Below are 11,567 nucleotides of genomic sequence, written 5' to 3'. Positions count from 1 at the left end.
AAGAGCAACTAAGAGTGACATTTTTGAGGAGCTGAAGCTTAGAGAGGAACGTCCTGGGAGAAAGCCATTTTGAAACCAGAACTTGGAGCAGATGGCCGGCCACGTGCTTCCCAGCTAACAGAGGTTTTCTGGACGCCATTGGCCATCCTCCAGTGAAGGTACCTGATTGTTGATGTACTACCTTGGACACTTTATGTCCTTAAGACTGCAACTGTGTAACCAAATAAACCTCCTGTTATAAAAGCCAATCCATTTCTGGTGTTTTGCATTCCAGCAGCATTAGCAAACTAGAACAACTACATTGTATTTTTAAAATGTTTCCTTTAGCGCTCAGTGTTTCTGGATATATATTTCCCTGTGTTATGCTCCCACTAGCATTTCTCACTTATTTTATTTTTTCCTTTCCTGAATGAGGCCAGAGTCATTTTGAAAGTGTCCACGAGGAGAGATGGGACACCAAGTTAGCTGTTTCAGAATCCTGCCTACAGATGAGCAAGCCCCAGTTGGAGCTGTGCTATAAACCAAATGGTGCTTCTTAAAAACATAATCATTGGGAGGCAGTTGGAAGCTGTTAAAATTGTTCAGTGTCCAAAGGAAAGGAAATTTTAACCATTAGTCTCTCTGACTTGATATTTAATTACCCTCAAAAGAAAGAAAAAATATGAAATTTCTCTTCTGAATTCCTTATGTAATACCCAAAGTTACACAAAACAAATTTATTGTAGTTTTCTCAACAGTAGCTGTGATAAGAGAGCAGAGAGGTGTAGAAGAAGATCATGGTTCCTTTTAGATGGAGGAACTCGATAACCACCTCCAGAACTAGTTATTTCATTGATGGTTTTCTAAAAAGTTCAACAAAAATAATAATAAAAAAAATTTTGAGCACTTTCTTATGAATTAGATTAGAAAACTTTTATCTACCAGACAATGGAGTGTGAAAAAAACGGGGAAAAGGATGGAGACAGAAAAGAAGATTGAAAGAGGGATTCTTATCCTAGGCTTCTTCAGGGAGAATTTTGCAAATTACCCAAAATTATATGCAGAATTTTGTATTTTTGTGTATTTGTGCATGTACATTGGGGATTAGTTTGGGGATAAGTACTAGCCCTTTGGTTGAGAGCCATTGTTCTATAGAATGAAACCTTGCCCACGGAAAGCAGCTTGAATAAGTTCTGAAAGTGCCAGGTCCAACCTGAGGACAGGGAAAGAGTGGGGATTAAGGGGAAATATACATTAATTTAGGAAAAAATAGGTACAAGTTTGCCCAGGGGCAGCATTGATCATGGCTACATGATTATCAGTTCCAGAACCGAGGAGGGACAATGGCAGCCAAGGCAGGCTTTTCTTGGGAATCTGTGACATATGACAGCTTCCCTCCTTCGCTGCAGTTAAGAGAACAGCTGGCGTGCCCTGGAGAGGCCCTGATAGTGAACGATAGCTCAAGGACAATGCACCAGCTGAAAGCCAGCTTGGCTGCAAATTAGAGTATAATGGCAGAGTGGCTTCTGCTGCGAAGTGATTTGCATCAGAGCCCATCGACAATGCCTGTTCTGTAAGGCGGGCATTTCTAAGAGAAGAAAACTAGAAATACTGCATTTCTAAATAATTTAGAAGAGAATTCACTAAAGGAAGAGGAGCAGAAAAGGAAAGGGGCTTATAAAATCTGTTTTTAGGTAATGCTGCATAGAATATTCAATTTGAACCCAAAGAAAATTTATATTTAGCCTTCTGTATCCAGTTTACCTCCATATACTTGCTAGGTTTGCCCTCCTGTACTGCCACAGTACTTTGTTCATAACTCTATTATTGAACTATATAAATACACTGATTCAACATATATTTCATTAAGTAGTATCTTTATTGTGCTTAGGAATGTTTTCCCAAAGATTAGATTGTTGTAGTTTTTGCATCAGCACTCCAGTGTTCTAAGAATCCCATGCGTATATATAATCAAACCTTTACATGTTTTGAGAAACATAAAAGTAACTGAACCTTGTGAAAGATAATGTGAAACATCAGGGGAGAGGACCAGTAAGAGCTCAATGGAGTTCTGTAATGATGCAGACAGAAAATGTGGAAGAAAGAAAGAGGCTGGAAAGGGGAAGAAGAGAGAAACATGGCAGGACTCATTAATTAGTACTGGTAACCAACATGGAAGAACAGAACATGGGAACATGTGTTACAGCTATGAGCAAGGCAATACATTATATTGAATATATGATAAATGTATCAAGTAAACAATACTATGTTATTAGTGTACCTATGAAGATCTGCCAGAACATAGCTACATTATAATTTTGGGTGGTTGATATGCCCAGTTTTGTCTTTTCCAGCTGGTAGGAAGTTTCATTGGGATAGAAATGGTTTTATTCCTTTTATAATCTGCATTGCTTAGCTCATCACATCATACGGAAGGCATTGGGCAAACATTTGTTAAATATGTGTAGTCAGCCTGATCTTATCCACAGTTCTTCATTTTCCATGTCTATGCACACCTCCTGAACAGATACTGGAAAGACACTGGAATGCTTTCTCTTCTGTTCTTTGCCTTCCCCAATCTGCTTTATTCCCTCTACGCTTCAGCACAGTTTAAGTCCCACAAACTCCATGAAGTCTCATCTTGTTTCCTTTTCCTCTGTGTAAATCAGAACAAATAATGCTCATTTTTCAGTATTTCATTTGTGAGAGACTCATTTTCCCACCTAGAGTATAAGCTCTTTTTCAGAAAGAACTTACTTCGAAGAAGGTAAATTTCTGTATTCCTCACGTTGCTGAGAACATATTGGGCACTTGAGAAGCAAAAACATGTCTGTAAAGTAGGGAGCCTTCCTGGGAAGGAGGGGGTGTCTGATACCACGGCAGAAGTAATGCATAAAGGGCGTAAGACACCGGCAGGTGGCTAGGGATCTAGACTAAGAGATTTCCCCAAAGTTTGGGGTAGGCTCACCATTTTCAGGGAGCTCATGTCTATGGGGATTTGGTAAAAGAGGAGACTGGGCCCCTGTGTCTGGTGTCCCTAGTGAGGATCACACACTTGCTAAACTTTTCATTCATTTCCTGTTTCAGCAGCTGTAGTCTTAGAGTCTAAATATTGAAATTAGATGACTTTCTTTTATGTGATTACAACCTTCACCTTTTCTTTATCTCTAGGGCATTAGTTAGTAGCAGGGAAGTAAATAGCGTTATTGAGATTTAGTCAGTTTCCTATTATTATAAAGCTCCTTTTTTTTTAAACTGTCCTTGCCTGAAGAGAATTTATATAATAATAAAATTGTTCCTATATTTTCATCTGGCATTTACTGATTTGACAGCATTTTCTGCATATGGAATATAAACAATGAAAAATCTGATTTGTGCAGTGTGCTTAAGTCCTTAGTTTTTCCTATGGTTTTTTAAAGGAATTCAGTTATGCAAAGCTATGCATTACTATTTAGTAAAAAGAAAGAAAAAAATCATTCTTATTTTTGTTAATTAAAACAAACAAACTAAAAACCTTTGCTACATAAATTTTGACCTTTCTGTCCTCATGAATCCTTCTTTGGGGATAAGGAAGATTTTACCCTTCTGAAATTGAAGAATATTTTCTTACAGTTAAGCAATGATGTAGCATTCTTCGAACTTGTCTTCCATAAAAACAAAACAAAACAAAACAAACAAACAAACATCTAACAGCCTATTGGAAGAATAAAGAAAGGCAAGATTCAAGATCTATCCTGGTTTGATAGGATTGTTCTATGTGGTGGTGGCTTACTAATAGCTTTATTATTAAACCATGTAAGCAAAAGAAAGCGCTACAGCTTAGAGAGAACTCAGAGGGATCTGCTTTCAGCATGTAACTAAACCAGCATGTAGAAACAAGTAATTAAAAGGATACAAAGCCCATAATCAATTGCGCACCGGTTATCTTTGATTGCTCTTGCAGAGGACAAATTACACACAAGCCTCTGGCAAGCCTGAAGAAAAAGAGGTTCTATTATTTTCTTTTTTGAAATCATTTCTCTGCACAGCCAAGGGCATCACTATTCCAGATCCCTTGGTTTAATTAAAAGGACACAAACATCAGATGATGTTGCAGCATATCAAATGCTCCCCTGTCAGTGCAATGGAGTGAAAGATGAGCATGGGGGTAGGGGTGGGGGTTTGGGGGTGGGGGTTGGTTGGAAGAATTTCTTTTCCATAAAGGCTGGCCTTTTTCACTCTGACCATCTGTTTTCTCATAGTGAAAAGCCCCATTGCTGGTATCCTGGCATAGCTTTGCATGTCTTTGTGCTTGAGGGACATTCAATCTTGCATCTGATACACACTGATCTGTGACACTTCTTAACAAATGAGGCTTTGTTCAGACAAAGAGACTCCCTGATAGGAACTGTAAACTTGGAGCTTGATATCCTGGAAGAAAGGCAGGCTGTGGCTGAGCTGGCACAGGAAATTCTCTCAGCAATGCAACAGAGCCCCAGGAGGTCACCGCCCTGTGCGCACATTCACATTTTCGGATCTTCCCAGACCTCCTCTCCTCTCTGTCTTCTCTTCAGACATGGCAGCTCCAGACCACAGCTGCATTTGGACCTGGCAAGGACACAACCCATCTCCATTACAGACTGAAGCCTGCCCTTAATAATAATGACATTTATTTGTGGAGTTGCTTCATTTTACAAAGCACTTGCACAATCATTAATCCATTTGCTACAATAAACTCATAAGGCCCATACCAAATGCGGTCACATCCAAGAGAACTATTTGGATAATACTAATGCCGGTTACTACCTCTTTCATTCTCTCTCCTTCTCTCCACCCCCCACCCTAACTAAAGGCTATATGGTGTTTTCATGGTCTTTTATTACTTAGATTCAAGCTGTGGAATAGAACGTGTATAATGAACTGCTGACTATGGATGGCAATTTGGAGAAACTGGTGTAGAAGGCCCCCTCAGAAAAATATTACTTGCTCTTTTGAGTTATGACTTGGAATCCTGTTTGAATGTTAGAAAGAACATGACTTTTCTAATGTGCTGTTTCCTCTCCTTGGCAAACTCCTCCACACTCTTTTAAGACCTAGCTGAGAGCAGGTTTCCATTACAGACATTCCCTGCTTCCTCCAGGCAATTAATTGGTGCTTCCTTTGTGTTCCCATCCCACTTTGCTCCTGTCAGCACCAGTAGCGTAGTACAACATAGCCTGAGCTATGTGTTTACGTATCTATCTCCCAGACTAGGCTGTGAATCACAGGGCAGGGATGGTGTATTTATTATCCACCCTTGTCAATTTCCAGTATTTCATGAGGTGCCTGGCTTCTAATAGGTTCCCAGTAACAGTATGTTGAATAAACAAATTTTGTTGGTGAAAAACACTAATACAGTTGGGAGGGAAGAAACTGGAAAATAAGGCAGAACAGGGAAAACTCGACTTCACCTACATTTATATATTTTTTCCTTGGTCTGGACCTGTCAGTTGGCTTTATGTTTCTTACCACTTCAACAATATGGAGCAGTGTTTGATTCAGAAATTATCTCAGACCCAGTTTTTCAGTTTTCTATATCAGTACTTTTTTTTTTTTTTCTTTTTTTTTTAACTAAGATGCTTGAATTGCAGAGAACTTAAGTAACCTTTAGAAAATTACGTCTTTGGTTACTTAGTGGATCTATTACCAAATAAAACTGCCTTTGGCTCAATAGGGCCCTGGAGTTACAGGAAAGAAAACTTGTCCAGCAGAATGCTTTAATGTGAAAATGTCTTCAGGAGGACAGTGAGCTGCAGAAAGAAGAGTAAGTACACAGACTTTCAATCCCATTTTTCAATTGGCTCACTCAATCAGTTATAATAAGTTACTTAATTTTTCTGAAGCTTGATTTTTCCAGCTATGAAACAAGAATATTAACGTGAGCATGCCTCAGTGGGATTTTATGAGGGCTAACTAAATGTGATTGTAAAACATTTTGGGAACATAAAGTACTGGATAAAAGAATTAATATTCATAATTTTAAGACTGGTTAGGATTTCAAAGGGTAATGGTGTGAGACAGGTTGCAGTCATACAGCATTTTTAAAAGGGATGGCTCAAACTCATTTTGTTCCATTTCTAATCTCTTTCCTTTATATGCTGGTAAAAATATAATAGAAAATTGATGAATTAAGATTTGGCAGCACGCTGGAGTCTATCAGAAACAACTTCTAAGGACAATAGTGTTAGTAGGCAAAGGGTAGAGTAACTTACTTGTCCTGTCTTTACATGTTAACATGTAAAAGGCAAGAAAGGCTCACAAAGATGACAGGGAGAAAATACCATTGGCTACTGCTATTTTGGTTACTCATCAATCAAAGGTAATGAGTAGATAAATCTATAAGTGATTATTAAAATATTCAGCTTTTGTTGCTGCTCTTATTTAAAGTGAGGTACCAAAAGATCAACTCTGTTGGCAGAGTAATGAGCACAATCAAAGGATCTATAATTTGGGGTTCAACTTACTAAAATGCCAGAAACAACTTCAAAACGTGTTGTAATGTTTAAGTTTCTGTGTCAACTTGATTAGGTTGTGGTGTCTAGTTGTTTGGCCAAGGAATCACTGGCCTGATTGTTACTGTGAGGGCATTTCTTAGATGGAATTGCATCTATACTTGATTGTATCTACAGTTGATTGCATCTACAATTAACAAAAGACATTGCCTTCAGGAGTGTGGGGGTACCGCCATCCAATCAGTTGAGGCTTTAAAAGCCAGAACTGAAGATTTCATAAGTCAGAAAGAAAAAATTCAGCCTCTACTTCGGCCAACCAGCTTCTCCTGGGGAATTCAACTTACTTTCATCAGAGTTTCTTGCTTGTGGCCTCTGTTGTGGAATTCAGACTTGCCATAAGCCAATTCCTATAATAAATCTCTTAGTATTTATGTGTGTATATATCTATGTCTATGTCTATGTCTGTATCTGTATCTGTATCTATCTATATCCACATCTATCATCATCTAGCTAGCTACATATATGTATATATATTCTGTCAGTTCTGTTTTCTCTGGAGAATATAGGTGTCTTCAAGGACTACACCACAGCATTACAAATTCAGTTTATCTCAGTGGAGTAAAAATGTTAAGCTGAATGTGAGTCTTCTAAGTTTAATTTTGTTTAAAGAAATAGTTTATGTGAATTCAGTGCTGTCTTTTCATTTACTGACCTGTTTGTTATGTGCTATTGCATTTGATGCTCCTAAATTCCCTATGCAGGAGATAGGATAGGTGTTAACTCTAATATACAGGTGGGGGAGAGTGAGGAGCTGTAGCACTAGTGACTCACCCTGGGTGACCTTTTGCCTTCATATCAGTGGAGCCCTATGTTCTGATCAAGGCATGTCAAATTTTCCAAAATTGTTTATTTCATGTGAAAAGGGACTTTTTTTTTTAATTAATCAAACTGTGGGAACAATTTTCTAGCATTTTCAAGAAGAAATATTGATTTTACTTTCATACTATTTTTCAGATTCCTTCCCTCTTTTCCATTCTCACTGTCAGCTCTGAAGTTCAAATCCTCATTATTTAACATACTAGAGCAGTAGTTCTCAGTCTTGGCAGCACAATAAAATCACTCCGGGAGCTTTAAAAAATACTGATGTCTGGATCAGAATCTCAGAGATTCTGATTTAATTAGTCCGTTTGCCCTGGATGTTGGGATTTTAAGAGCCCCAGGTGATTGTAAGGTGCAGCCGGGAAGTAGAAACAAAGATCAGGAGCCTCTCCTTTCTCCACTCACCCTGCAGACCACTTACTTAGGTTTAACTCAATAACCATTAGAGTAACTGGCTCCTCCCTGGTCTTATTACAAGTATACCTCACTTCTATTTTTTCCTTTTCTTATTTCCTATTCTTGGTATAGATATTTTATCTTACACAGTTTGGAACCAGGAGTGGTATAGATGATAAATATAAAATTCCAGTGTAGATCAATAATTCTCCAACAGAGCTTTAATCATTTTACTCCTTCAGAAATTCCTCCCAAACAATGGGCTCCCCAACCCATCAAATTAACACTTAATATTCTTCAAGATTTCTTAACCTCATTTCACCTCTCCAGTCTTTTACCTACCACACTGCTCCTCCTTCAGCCTGAACCTTCCAGATTGAAGGACTTGCTCTCCCTGACAACGTGCTTCATACTGCCCCACCTCTTACTTTCCTCATATTGCCCCATCTCTGCTCTTACTTTCCATCTTCTGAGACTGCCTTGAGCTGCTTCAACCCTTTAAATAGAAACCATCCCTACCCTAAAGTGCCAATTGTTTTGCCACTTTAATAAGACTTCAGTTTTGATGACAATGGGTATAATTCTTCCTTTCAATCATCCCTTTCAACCCCATAACACTCTTACTTCTGCATCTTCTGACTTAGTCTGTGATTATATGGTTTGCAGTTTACTCCTCTCCTCTTCCCAACTAGACTGAAAACTCCTCAAGGGCCAACCAAATACATTGGAAAGAAGGACAATTTAGAGCCAGACTGCCTGGGTTCAAATCCTGGCTCTAACTGTTACTAATGTGTGTGACTTCTAGCAAGTTATTTTCCTCCCTGGGCTTTGTTTTCTTATGTTTTTTAATGGGGGAAAGTAGTACGACCTTCTTCATAGGATTGTGGGGCAGAGGACATGAGGTACTACATGGAAAGCATTGAGAACAGGGCCCTGGCACACGGTGAACACGCAGTCAAGTTTGCTATTGCTAGTAGCCTGATTTTTCTTGACAGAGACTAACCCAGAATTTTGTACACTTTAGGCACTTAAAATATTTGTTGAATGCACTAAATTCTTTGGACCTTGGGAAGATCCCAAATGTGAAAATTATAAATATTTGATAGCTGATAATCTTCAAGTCATTTTTACAGCTACTTGAAGGAGCATGTGGGTCAAAGTGACCTGATATTTTGTTTAAAAAAAATTAGAAAACATAATTTCTGACAGGTTTGGTATCTTGTGTTGAAAAATTTTTGGTCCCATAGTTAGTGCTAGACATTCACCTCTGAGAAATGTCAAAACTGTCAATCATAGTGATTTATTGCATACTCAATTCCACAGACATTTTTTTTAAAGTTGAATATCTAGAAGCCACTGAAATTCTTTAGCTTAAACAAGTATGTGCAAAAAAACTAAACAGGGAAAATTATGTATTCTGAGAGCAAATTGACTCAATGTAGATTCCATTTAATAATAGACATTTCATAGGTCTGTGGAGGTAAGATTATAAATATGACAGTCAGATTTAACCAAGACATATTTGAACACCAGCACATCTTAAATGCATAGGAATATGTATCTCAGGTGTCATAAAACTGAAATGACCTTTTGTTTTTCAAGGCAGAAAAAATAATTAAAAAAAAAAAAAAAAGATCAAGTCATGAATGTTAAGTGGGAAGGGAATTTCCCTCTCCCACATTGACTTTTGAAGTGTTTGAAGTGACTTTTCTGAAATTAATAATTAATCTTTCCAAGGTGTTCTTGTTGCAGGTGGTGAGGGCAGTCAATGTTAAGCGGAAAGAAGATAAGAACAGAGGACAAGTCCTGCTGACCCAGAAGGGTGGGTACAAGGTGAAAAACACCGCATAGGTCTGAGGGCTTGCTACTTGCCACCTGGATGTTAAATGGGCTTGGTTTTCAGCCATTTTCCGGGAACAATATGTCACGTAATTAACTCTAGAGATGCTATTTATGGGAATGAAGTTGAATACTGAAGTTCTGAAGTAACAGTTTATGGCTACCTGTAAGAGAAAGAGAGAGAGAGATGGAGACAGAGATAGAGATAGATAGATAGATAAATAGATAGATAGACAGATAGAGAGAACAAATCAAGTATTAGAGGGGAGAAAACTTTACAGAGCAATGCTAAAGATGGTTGATCTTACAGGGGTCACATATTACTAACTTAATCCTCAGAGCATCTCTTAAGAGGCAGATACCCTTATTATCCCCATGTTACAAATAAGGCAATTGAGGCCCCAAAAGGTTAAATACCTTGCCCAAGGTCAGGGTAAGGATTTGAACTCAGGCATTCTGACTTGGAAGTCCTGGCTCAGCCTGTAATCTCTACATTATGCTGCCTTGGAAGGAAAGACAACAGTTATCACAATAGCAATGAAAGCATGGTCCCTCCACAGTTTCAGCATCTTGCCTTTGTTATGTAATTCGAAGCAAGATTCCCCTCTAGGATAATAGGAGATAATGGTGCTCACCTGGTAAAGGAGGAAAGGAATCAATCCAAAAATGTGGCAAAGGAGCACTAGGAATTTTAATTGACCGAAAAGTTAGTGAAAAAGCCTCCAAGTGTTATTGGCTATGGGCCTACACTGATTTACTGGCCTATGAGAGCTAGCGGTTCAGGGAAAGAGATATCCAGGGAGTGTCGAGGGGGAGTTTTTTAAGAAAGTGGCAAAGGTACAAGTGTAATAGAGAGCACTAAGGACAAGAAGTGTCTGAATTCAAGGAAGGACTTTGGGCTACAACTGAGAATGGTTTCACAAACACTAAATACCATTGCCACTAAAACTAGTATTACCTCTTTGGCTTTCTCCAAAGCAGTAAATCAAGTGGTTACAAGTAAATTCTTCCACAGCCAACTGCCTGGAAACCTCAGTTTAAATCCTGACTCTACAACTAACTGGCTTTATGGCTTTGGTCCAGGTATTAAATTTCTCTCAATCACAGTTTTCCCATTGGTGAGACAAGGTTAGCAATAGTACCTACTTCAGGGTTATTGTGAACATTACATAAGGTAATCTCAGTAAAGCACTTAATATAGCTCCCAGCACAGTGAGTGCTTAATAACATGGTCTTTTTCTTTCCTCCAGGATATTTTGGCGGACCAAAATTTTGTATTCCACACACAATTTTTCAGCTTCTACTAGCTAGGAACTGGGATATGCAAAGGTAAATAAAATGTAGTCCATGACTTTGGGGAATTTAAATGATATGCAGGAACCAAACATAATACACAAAAAATGCAAATATTTCATCAAAATATATATGGCATATGCTTATACAAATCAATAAGTGAACCACATATATTGCAATGATTTCAAATCAGTTTCCCAGAGCAAAAACCATAGTTCTAAAGATACATAATATGATAAAATGCATTAACTGTCCTCTGCCCTGTTGTGTCTCTACCACATTTCCAGCAACTTGGTAGATGTTGCCAGGTGGACTCTGCACCCACAGAACGTGTACTGGCCATCTCATGGGACAGGCACTGATGGAGCTTGCTCAGGAACCAGAAAAGGTCTTCCTTCTGAGTCTACCCAAAGGGCACCATCCAGCTTAAAGGAGAGGCATGATGGAAAGAAGAGATGACACATTTTCCTTAATGGCAGTCACAAGACCAGTTTCAATTTCTAAGGACTAAACCATAGCTCCTGAGGCAGTCTGTAACAAAGGTTCTTTGAATCGTGTGTTTTCCAAAAAAGATTCAGTTTGTATATGCTGATATATGCTGATATACTATATGCTTCATAAGAAGATATGAGTTAATTTAAAATATTTAATATTAATATCAAACTTATAGTGAAGCATACACTTGTGTTGCCTCACATCTCATCCTTCAGC

At 38.4% G+C, this 11,567-nt stretch overlaps 1 long non-coding RNA gene across 1 annotated transcript; it reads left to right on the top strand.

The window, feature by feature from the left end:
- The first annotated feature begins 9,514 nt into the window (after window positions 1–9,514).
- Window positions 9,515–11,307, top strand: LOC119508242. Its single transcript, XR_005211438.1, has 3 exons — window positions 9,515–9,546; window positions 10,814–10,892; window positions 11,144–11,307. It is a non-coding gene; the product is annotated as an uncharacterized LOC119508242 (long non-coding RNA).
- The last annotated feature ends 260 nt before the right edge of the window (window positions 11,308–11,567 follow it).

Source organism: Choloepus didactylus, chromosome 13, assembly GCF_015220235.1.
Source record: "Choloepus didactylus isolate mChoDid1 chromosome 13, mChoDid1.pri, whole genome shotgun sequence".
Classification (NCBI taxonomy): domain Eukaryota; kingdom Metazoa; phylum Chordata; class Mammalia; order Pilosa; family Megalonychidae; genus Choloepus; species Choloepus didactylus.
The sequence above is the reverse complement of the archived record's forward strand: the minus strand, read 5'-3'. Positions and strand labels throughout refer to the sequence as shown.